The sequence below is a fragment of the Egretta garzetta genome, unplaced genomic scaffold (assembly GCF_000687185.1).
Source record: "Egretta garzetta isolate BGI_Z169 unplaced genomic scaffold, ASM68718v1 scaffold342, whole genome shotgun sequence".
Classification (NCBI taxonomy): domain Eukaryota; kingdom Metazoa; phylum Chordata; class Aves; order Pelecaniformes; family Ardeidae; genus Egretta; species Egretta garzetta.
The window spans coordinates 1408786-1418510 of NW_009258887.1; positions in this window are offsets into that span (position 1 = coordinate 1408786).

Here is a 9725-nt window from a genome sequence, read left to right on the forward strand (position 1 = left end):
AAACGCCCATGGTGGGAGCTGAAACTGCCAAGCCAACCTCTCGTCACGTTTGGATCTGGCCGAGAGGGAGATAAAAGAGGTTGTGTAGTAGGTACACGGCGTTCTGCGTGAGGGGAAACTCATGCCACCCACAGCCAGTCACGCTGCTGCTGGTCCGCTCCCAGCCCAAACAAGGCAGCAGATGGATTTTATCTGCCCTTCTAGCCCCCTCTGCACCCACACCATGATGATGAGCCAAAGCTCAAATAGAAAAGTAATTTTCCAAACTTTTGGCCGTTGAGCTCACTGAGATCCCGGGAGGTTCGTGAAGATTCCTTTCCCCTGCAGACATTCACCAGCAGTATAACTGGAGGAGGCCTGACGGAGTCCCATCCTGCTCAACCTAGCTGGCTAGGCTACTTAGGTAAGGTTACATAGGTTATTAAGGTGCAGTTAGGTAACAGGCTGCAACAGTAGTCAAGAAAATGCTGCTGCAGTTTAAATGTAGACAATAATGGGAGTTAAGGTCTAAGGGAGAAGTCAAGTTGAAAATAGGCACTGATTTTTCTTCCAGCCTGTCTTAAATTGCCCAGAACAGCTTTCTTCCTAGTGCAGGTATACCCCCCCTTGTACCATATGATAATACATTTAATAGCAACAACTTGTTTTCAGTTAGTCACATAGTAAATTATCAAAAAGGATCCAGGGAAGGCAATAATACAGAAAACTGTTCTGGCAATATTTCCCCCTCCCCACAGTGATAGATGTTTCATAAAGAAACAACATCACTCAGGAGAATGCTGCAAAGTTAGATTTTGTACAGAAAGGGTGCTCCTTGTCCTGGGTATGTATCTTTCTCTGTACCAGGGAAGTATAAAACAGAGTAAAGAAACGTCTAGCAAAAGCTATTTATTAGGTATTACATTGCTGGCTTGCCATGGAAAATTGGAGAGCGAAGAGTTCACCACCAAGTCATTCTCAGCAAAACAAATGTTCTTAACAAGAGCAAAGATATTTTGTGTCATCTTTGAAAGGAAATATTTGTGTTTAGTGGAAATCAATGAGGGCGAGTTCCCCTGCCTGCACTGTTATATATGCATTCCAACCTGCACAAGTCAGTCCTCCAAATGTTGACAATCCTCTCTTAAGATATAGCTCCATGGCAAGGAATTAAGATTCTCTTTATTATCCCATCATGGAAGGGCCTTGTCACCCTTCCTTGGTGCAGTGTGGCCCTGCATTTTCCTCTTAAGACCAATGTAATCAGACTCCCTCTCTGACAGGCTTTCTAAGCCTTGTTCTGGAAGGCAAATGCTCATCAGACCGACTTAGTTCCCAACAATCAGACAGCCCCTTTCACCTTCTCTTAGGCCTGCCATGTTGGCTGGAGAAGCTCACTCTTTTAGTCCTGTGGTGATCCTGGCTGAGTTTATGCTCCATAGCGCAGACAGACTTATTTTGGGCTCAATTTTCCCAGCACCTTCCCCTGGACTACACACTTAACTACACCAGGTGTAGCCTAAAGCGACCTTCATGTACTCTGTTCATACACCCTTTCCTATATCTCTTTTTCTTTTCCCTCTTCTCTCCCCGCTCCCACTGTGTTAGTAACAGAAACCTCATTTAGAAGCTCTTCCATTAACAAACAAACCAGATGTATTTCAGCAGATTTCATTCCTATTATGAATAAAGAAGGGCCAAACGTGGAGGCAGCCAGTCTTTGTCATTGTGGACTGCAGTGTTGTGTTATTCACTGCAAAAGCATCCAAGTGTATCAGGAACTTAAACAGATGGGAATAAGCTCTCACTTAAATACTGCACATAATCAGGGTTTATGGTTAACACGGACATTTGTTTTGCATCTATCCTTATTTTATTACTACAATTGCTCATAACAAGTAATCAAACAGCATTAAAAAATGAAAAATGTCTGAATGGTTAATCTACATAATATAAACAAATCTTGAAGCTGTAGGCTATGGAAGTGTGCCATTACATCTGCTGCAGATTTAGCTGGGTTTTGTGTGGAAAAAAAAAGCACGATGCAGGTAATTTTACAGATAACATTCGTCTTAATATTTACCCACATGGAGAAGATAAATGTAGGATTTACAGAAACTTTCATTCTCTATGACCGTTATCGACCCTCTTGGCTGAAGCAGTAACAGCATGGACATCATACAAGTGATGCAGCAAATCACTAGTAATCGTATTACCCAGCTCCTTGACCTGAGTAAAATTATATTTGGAGTAAAAAGGGTATAGTTACAAAAGATGGCCTCATCTAAAACTTGCTGAAATTACTGAAATGACTTCTCTGCTTCCCTGGGCTACAAATGGTTGATAGGTAGGGAAAAGCATTGCTTGTTTTTCAGGGCAGTCAACTAGTGTTCTGCCTTATCCTGCACCCTGTAGCCGTTGCTGGTTCCTGCTGCTTCCTGCAGTCCACAAAGCAAAGCAGCATAGGGCTGCTCTGATTCTCCCCACCAGCATTCAACTCTTCAGTAAAATGACCTGTCATGTAAATGTGTTTTCTCTAGAACTGGAAAGAGAGGGTGTGCACGTGTAAGAAGGCAGTCCTGCCTTGGTTCTTAACAGAAGAGGTATAAAAGAGCCTTTTGAAACAAACGGGTTTCTTTTTCCTTACTTTGTAGATTTGAGCAACTTCACTGCTGCCTCGCTTGCAAAAAAATATATATATATACACACACATATCTTGTTTTCTCCTGCATGACTTTTTTTTCAGTTTTTAATTATGATTTTCCATGTCTTTCATCATCTACATCCAAATACACTTCTGTTTCCACTCAAGTCTATAGAGTTTTGATATTTACGTCAATGGGACATAGGTCATGCTGTTACATAATCTTTTTAATATTTGACAAATTAATCTCTTCTAAATTTGAGAAGCTGTAGTGTGCTGTAAAATAAATACTATTATTAGCCTGTACACACCTTTATAGATAATGAACTACAAGGCACTTTTCTATTCCTCTTATTATTATTTTTGAAACTGATGTGTTTACAAATATAAAGCAGGGTTTGAAAACCCCAAAATATTCTAACAAGTAACTGATTATACAGAAACAGTACATTTTTCATTATTCTTAACTGAAAAAAAATTAATCCTCCTACTAATTAAATAGCTAGAAATATTTTACTTCTGCATCTAGAATCCCAGTGAAGCAACCTTGCAACTTCAACACAGATCAAGTTTTAGGTTTGCCAGTAATTTTACTTTGACTTCAAAGAAATTAGATATTCTTTTGTCACAAACCTCCAGATTGATAAGCATGAAAAGGGGTGAAATATGAGTTGTACCAGATTGCACTCATGTCAAAAACACTCATTTCTTCATGCCACTGTATGCCAATTTTTTTTGCCTAGATGATTCATCAGTATGACACTTTCTTCTCGTTCAAAAAGGACAGTGAATTTTCTGCAGACTGAAAAGTACTGCCAGTCAGTTTGTGCACCTTTTCTCTCACAAAGCTAAAAGAAGCTATAATTGCACTCTATTTCCCTTTTAATAGCAATAAATAAGATCCGTGCATGACTACTGTGAAAAAAAGTCAACAACAAAGAATGTGCATACATATTTTTGCATAAGTTTTGTAAACTGAGCATGAAGTTTGTAAAAACTGTGAACAGCACAAATTTTGAATGCTGAGAAAGCAAATACTTGTTGTGTAATCCTAAACCAGAAATTTTAAACCAAACTTTTTTTCCATTCCAAATCTCTACTCACATTGTCTAGTTCAGGCAAAAGAAATAGATGACAAAACTACTAACAGAAAGAATCCCTTTCCTCCTTCTCTTTCACTCCCTTGACATTTTGAAAGACTTTGGAAGAGATAATTCCTTTCAGATCCATGTTACCAGTTTTTAAACAGCCACTGCAACTAATGACTAGTAAACCTTACTAGCCTTGGATCCTTTGGTAGGTATGTTGGGGATGCACACACTTCTAATCCATATTAGTACCACAGCTTTTAAGATCATTCTTCAAAGCAACGGAACAGCTTACCATCATCATGAGGTAATTTTAGGTTAAGTCAAAAATGAAGTAGCTATTAAAATTGTCAAAGCAGCCTCTGAAACATAAATTTAGTTAGAACATTTGCTGTTTATTGAGAACATATGTTTGGGGAGAGTACTGAGGCTAAATCCTCATTTTTAGGTTTACATGCTTTTATACATCTAGACAAACAAACCATAAATTCTCTTAGATAAGGGAAAACTTGACACTAATTGGCCTAGGATCTCAGTTAGTCAGTAACTAAGGATACAGCTCAAGGTTGGTTTTACCAGTGTATACCTATTTCTGGCTATTGTCTTACCTTTGTGCACGCTTTGTTTTCCATTGCTTGTGACAACAGGCGGCTTCCACAAAACAATATTTATTAAGAAAAGCATCAATATCTAAAATAGAGTTTCACACAGTTGCAATGTTGGAGTATTGAACATAAAATAAATTAAGTTAACCTAGTGTGTGGGCTAACTCCAAAATGTTTTGTCTCACACTGTGTGACTGCTGATAAACATTGCTGGCTGAAAATCTTTAATCTTGTGGACCTTTATGTCTCTATGGCTGGGTTCATGCACACCTCTAGATTTAGTGATCCCCGCTTAGTTTTACAACACAGCCCCATCTGTCAGTGATGTTAATGTACAGTGCATACACGGGTGTGTGAGAGAGACAAACCTTACAGCCCCATATGCTATTCATATTTGATACGGAGATTAAATGAGAACTACTACAGGCATGGGTCTCTTTGGTTAATCTAGGGAAGCCCGACCTTACTAGTCCTGTCTTTGAAGAGGAACCATAGATCCACCAGTGTCTGTCACCGTGGTGTGCTGCACAGCCCGTGTCTCCAGAATACAGGGTGCTCAGTCAGGCAGCTGCTGCACGCCTGTGCAGCTCCCTGTGCATCTTAAAGGATTAACATGGAGAATAACTTCATGTCTTAAGGAAAAAGTAGCAACCCACCCCAGCGCAGGTTCTTATTCACCCAAAGCAAGACTTTGTTGCTCAGGCTGTTTTGACGTTATTTGATTTACAGTTTCTATCCTCTGCATTGTATCCCAGCCCCTCAAATTGTACAGCTGGCCCAGAAACTGCTTCATTGAGCTTGAGCCTTTTAAAATCACCTTGAGAAATTGATCCCTTCCCTCAAAAGAACATAGGTCCCAATACATGTGTCACTTCCAGTTACTTTTCACCCCACTTCCTGACAACCTTCCCTCAGGGTCCTTCTTGGGTTTTCTTCCCACCGCAAATAAAGACTTTTCTAACAAAGTCTGTGCTAGACTAGGACTTACTCCTTTAGACACTTTGACTTCTCCTGCCATTTGTCATCCAGACATATTTAGTGAGGAACTTGTGGAATCAAAAATAAGCTGCAGCAAGCAGAAAGCTCAAAGGAAAGAATTAAATGTATTTGTTTTCTTCTACTCTCCTTCCTTTCCTCCCCTATTCTCTCTTGTCATGCAAATGAAGCAAAAAAAAAAAAAAAAAAAAGACAGCTAGCAGCCCCACAACTTAAAAAAATAGATACACTATTTAACTTGTTCAGGTTTTTTATTTCAAGAGTGGATTTAATCTAAAAAATTAAGTAGTGATTATGTACATATGTGCAAATATCATTCATATACATGCCAAAATGCAAAGTTTTTAAGTTCCTTACATATTCATCCATCCTCATTTCTCTAAATATTTTCTCTTTCCAGTGACAATTCCAACTGGTATTCTCTTTTATTCACATACATAAAAAACCAGCTACTTTTTGGCACCAGTTATTAACTGCCATGGTTTCTCCCAATGTGAAATGAAATTTCCTCATCTTCTGATTCAATATCAAGTCTAAACCCTACCCCAGTCCTATTCATTAGTAGTAGTCACAAATTCCTCAACAGTTTTCATCGTGGCCAGCCACAAATCTATTTTTGTTGTCCTCAGATCAGTTGTAACGAATGTCGGGAAATAATGATGCAAATATCCTCGCTCCTTGTAGCCCTCATGTCCTTTTCATTTCTTTCAGTAATTTCCAGATGACTTGTATCCAAAAATCAGTTCACGATTCACAGTTACAGTGAAAGGATTCCAATAGTAAATATTTTCTTTCATCTCAAATCTTTCAGCTAGCTTTATGGCCAGCCCCAAATATATCAGAAATCCTGAAAACCTCTTGATTGTTTTTTCACTTTAAGTCATCATTTTTGTACTATTTTTTAAGACTTTGGTTGACTGTCACACAAAGCCTTAGCTAATTATAAAAGAACTATTACCTTGCACAAGTTTTTGCAGTTAGCCCTTTATTCAGCTTGCACCGGAATGAATTCTCCATCTAAGAGCAGACAGGGTAATTTCCACACTTTCATTCAAGAAATAAAATATAAAAGTAATTCCATTTCTTGATAGTCCAATTCTCATTTTCTTTCTTTCTTTCTGTTGATACTAGTATTCAGCTTGTCATTTGCAAAACGTTGTGTTAAATGTCTGCACTGCAGTATCTTCTCTCTTTTCCTTCTCAAGTAAAGAGCCATTTATCACAAACACAGATTCAGTCCTAGATGCCAAGTAAAAACTGAGGGAATCTTTGGATCTAAGCCTCCCCAGGGAAATGCAGAGTATGATGTTACAGGGATTGACAAGGGAAGCTGCACCATTTTGGAAGAAAGAGCTTATAAGAACTGTCATTAACTTTTTTAATTTAAGTTACAGTCATGATTTGATGTATTGAATATTATTAAAATACTTTCATATGAGGATTATAATACTGTAATGCTTGCAATAATTTTAAATGTTTCTATTTATAACCATTAATTTTATGTTGTCAAGTAGAGATTTAAGCTGTTTGACCTATAATGACTATCTGTCAAAATTTCAGTCACTCATTTTCAAGTATCAAATACACCTCAGCAAGTTCTTTCCTAAAGAATATAATGCTACAGTTTTGTATGTCAAGTATTCAGTTATATAAATGACCCTAAATTATTTCTGAAAGAGAAATTTATGTTAGAAAATGTACTCTAAAAAGTGAAATGAACTCATTAAACTTCTGTAAGCAAGATGCTAGGATCCTACCTTCTTGCCAAGCGAAAACTTACCGATTCACCCATCATCTTTTGAAAAGCATATTGAAAACCAGGTCCATTTTTTGTGCTTTGCATTTGTATCAGGTATCACTAGATAATTACTAAAAGCTATAAAACAAAAGGTAATAAACACAGTTTGATAATAGACATGAAGGAGAAAGAATTCATGAAAACTCTAAACCATGCCTGAAAGTCAGAGTCCCAAACACAACCTACACAGCCTCACAAAGGTGCATCACTGGTCAGGCACATACACTAATTTTCCTTAACAGGCAGCTGCCAATATGGTACACAGAAGCTTGAGTTGCCCAAGTGCTTTGTGAAGACTTAAAAGTAGCATATGAGGCTGATGATCCACTGTCTGGCTCTGTCTTTAAGAAACACACTCAGTCCCAAAATAGTAAGTTCTAAAACCCCGTTAATAGACAAAGTAGCATGGGCTGGTCATGACCCATTGACCATACAGGCAATTACTAGGCTGAAAAGATTCAGCGCTAATGTAAGTATCGATATCAGTCATAGTATGGCAACCTTACTGGCACTGACTTCAGTCTTAACATCAAAGCCAACACTCAGTCAGTTAAGTGAAGCATCAAAAAGGCTGATATTTCATCACCACCTTTTCTTGTTCTCATTATTATCAAATGCAGTTGTAGTTTTGGTACCGACCCTGGCATCAAACAGCATTCATCTTTTATAAGAGCTCCATTGTGTCTCAATTGCTAATGTTCTGGGGGTGAAAACTTTCAGTCGCCTCACAGTGGAAAACAAGTCAGCTTGTTAACCTCACCACTAATGAAAGTCTATTAGACCTGTAGGAATACTCTGTGGAAGTGGCAGGACGCTCCAAATTAACTCCAACTGCATTAAAAAGAGGTATCAACCACCTCATTTCAGGTTCAAATATTTGCATTTGCATGCCAGTCCTGCCTCTCTGCTGTTTGAGTTATACAAGAAATTCAAATCCATCAAAAGTCTTCCACAGGTCTGAGTCCTCAAAAATACACATACACCAGTTTGAGAGGAAACCTTACTTGGCTTGCTCCAGACACATGTGGCCGAGTGCCAGCCTCTGAAATTGAAAAATACAGAGCAATTGTTTGTCTTGTTGGGTGATGTCAGGTTATCAAATTGGAGCTCAGGGGCAGAATTCTAAAAAGCCAAAGGTCAAGGTGGCCCTCTAGCCTGCCTTATACACTTTATTTCTCTTGCTACTGCAGGAACCATGAACTCCAGGCATGGGACATTTCAGAAGAGGCACAGGGTGAAAACTGAGTACCTGTCTTCTGTCAGCTCCAGTGGGAGTGCTGACTTAAGACTCAAAAATCTTCCTTCTCTTTCATGTAATCTATCAGTCCTCCTTTGCAGCAGAAACCCTACCACCAGCAATGCGCAAGGAAAAAATATTAACACATGTATTTTCTCTCCCTCAGCACCCTGCTCCTGTTAAGTATCAGCTGATGGAAGCAACACTAAACAGTTCATAGAGCTCAGCCTACAGAAAACACCTCATACTGGACACCAGAAAGCAAATACTGGAAATTGCTATCTGTAAGTAGTCCCTCCAATGAATCTGCCTTATCCAGGGGAATCATTTTGCAAACAGAAATGTTTCCATTGTTTTAATCTGGAAGAGAGTGGAACAAGACTCTGCTCCCAATAATTCAATAATTTGCAGAGAGGGAAGAGAGTCTGTCCCATTCTGGATACAGGAGGACTCAGTGGATGATAAGACACCTCAGATGCATTTCCATTACTTCTGACTTAAAAGCTTGAGCCAACAGCTTCTGTCTTCCAGGAAGCCATGCTGCAGTATATACACCCAGCTCATCAAAAGAGCTTGAGATCTGCAGTGGGGTTCAATAATTGGCAGATCATTCTGCCTTTTGTACTGTAATACTGGGAATAGTTACCAAATGCCATGCCACACTGAGAGTGGATTGTAGGAAACATGCCACCCATGCCCACACATGGGTAAGCAACCATTTTGTTAGTCCTAGAAGCAGTTCAGCACAGTTCAGTCATCATAGGTCATTGCAATGATCCATATTTTGCTTTAGGACAGTGGATTTCATGCTTTATAGCTGCTACATCTTGTAGAATGGCTTTTGCTTTCTGAAAAGATACTGGAAAAAAATAGTTAATATATGTTCTGACATTTTACAAGCTTTAAAGGCTAGATATTCCATAGTCTGGAGCAAAGCAATTGAATGGCTCCCTTTTTACCCTCATCTTGCAAAAACACTTAGAAATCATAACTTCTGTTGGACCAAATACCAACAGTAACAGTTAAACAGAAGATGCCATATTAACTTCTATTTGATGAATTTGTCTATATAAGATTAGTATTTGTAACCCTTTAAAAATCCTTTTACAAGCTACAAAGGATTTACAAAGGAAAAAATAACCACTTCAAATGCAAGACAGCGTTGCTGAGAAGTTACTTGGGAAAAAAGCTGATTAATAGAGTAAAAAACCTTGGAAAGATAGACTGCAACAGAAATAACAAGGGGAGATCAACATAAAAGTATTAAAAAAATTTGGTAGTATTGCTTGGCCCCATAGTTCCCTTCCACAAAAGAGCTTTCAGAGCAAATCCACAGATAGAGTCAGATGAAAGCTGCCCACCTGGAGATAAAATATTT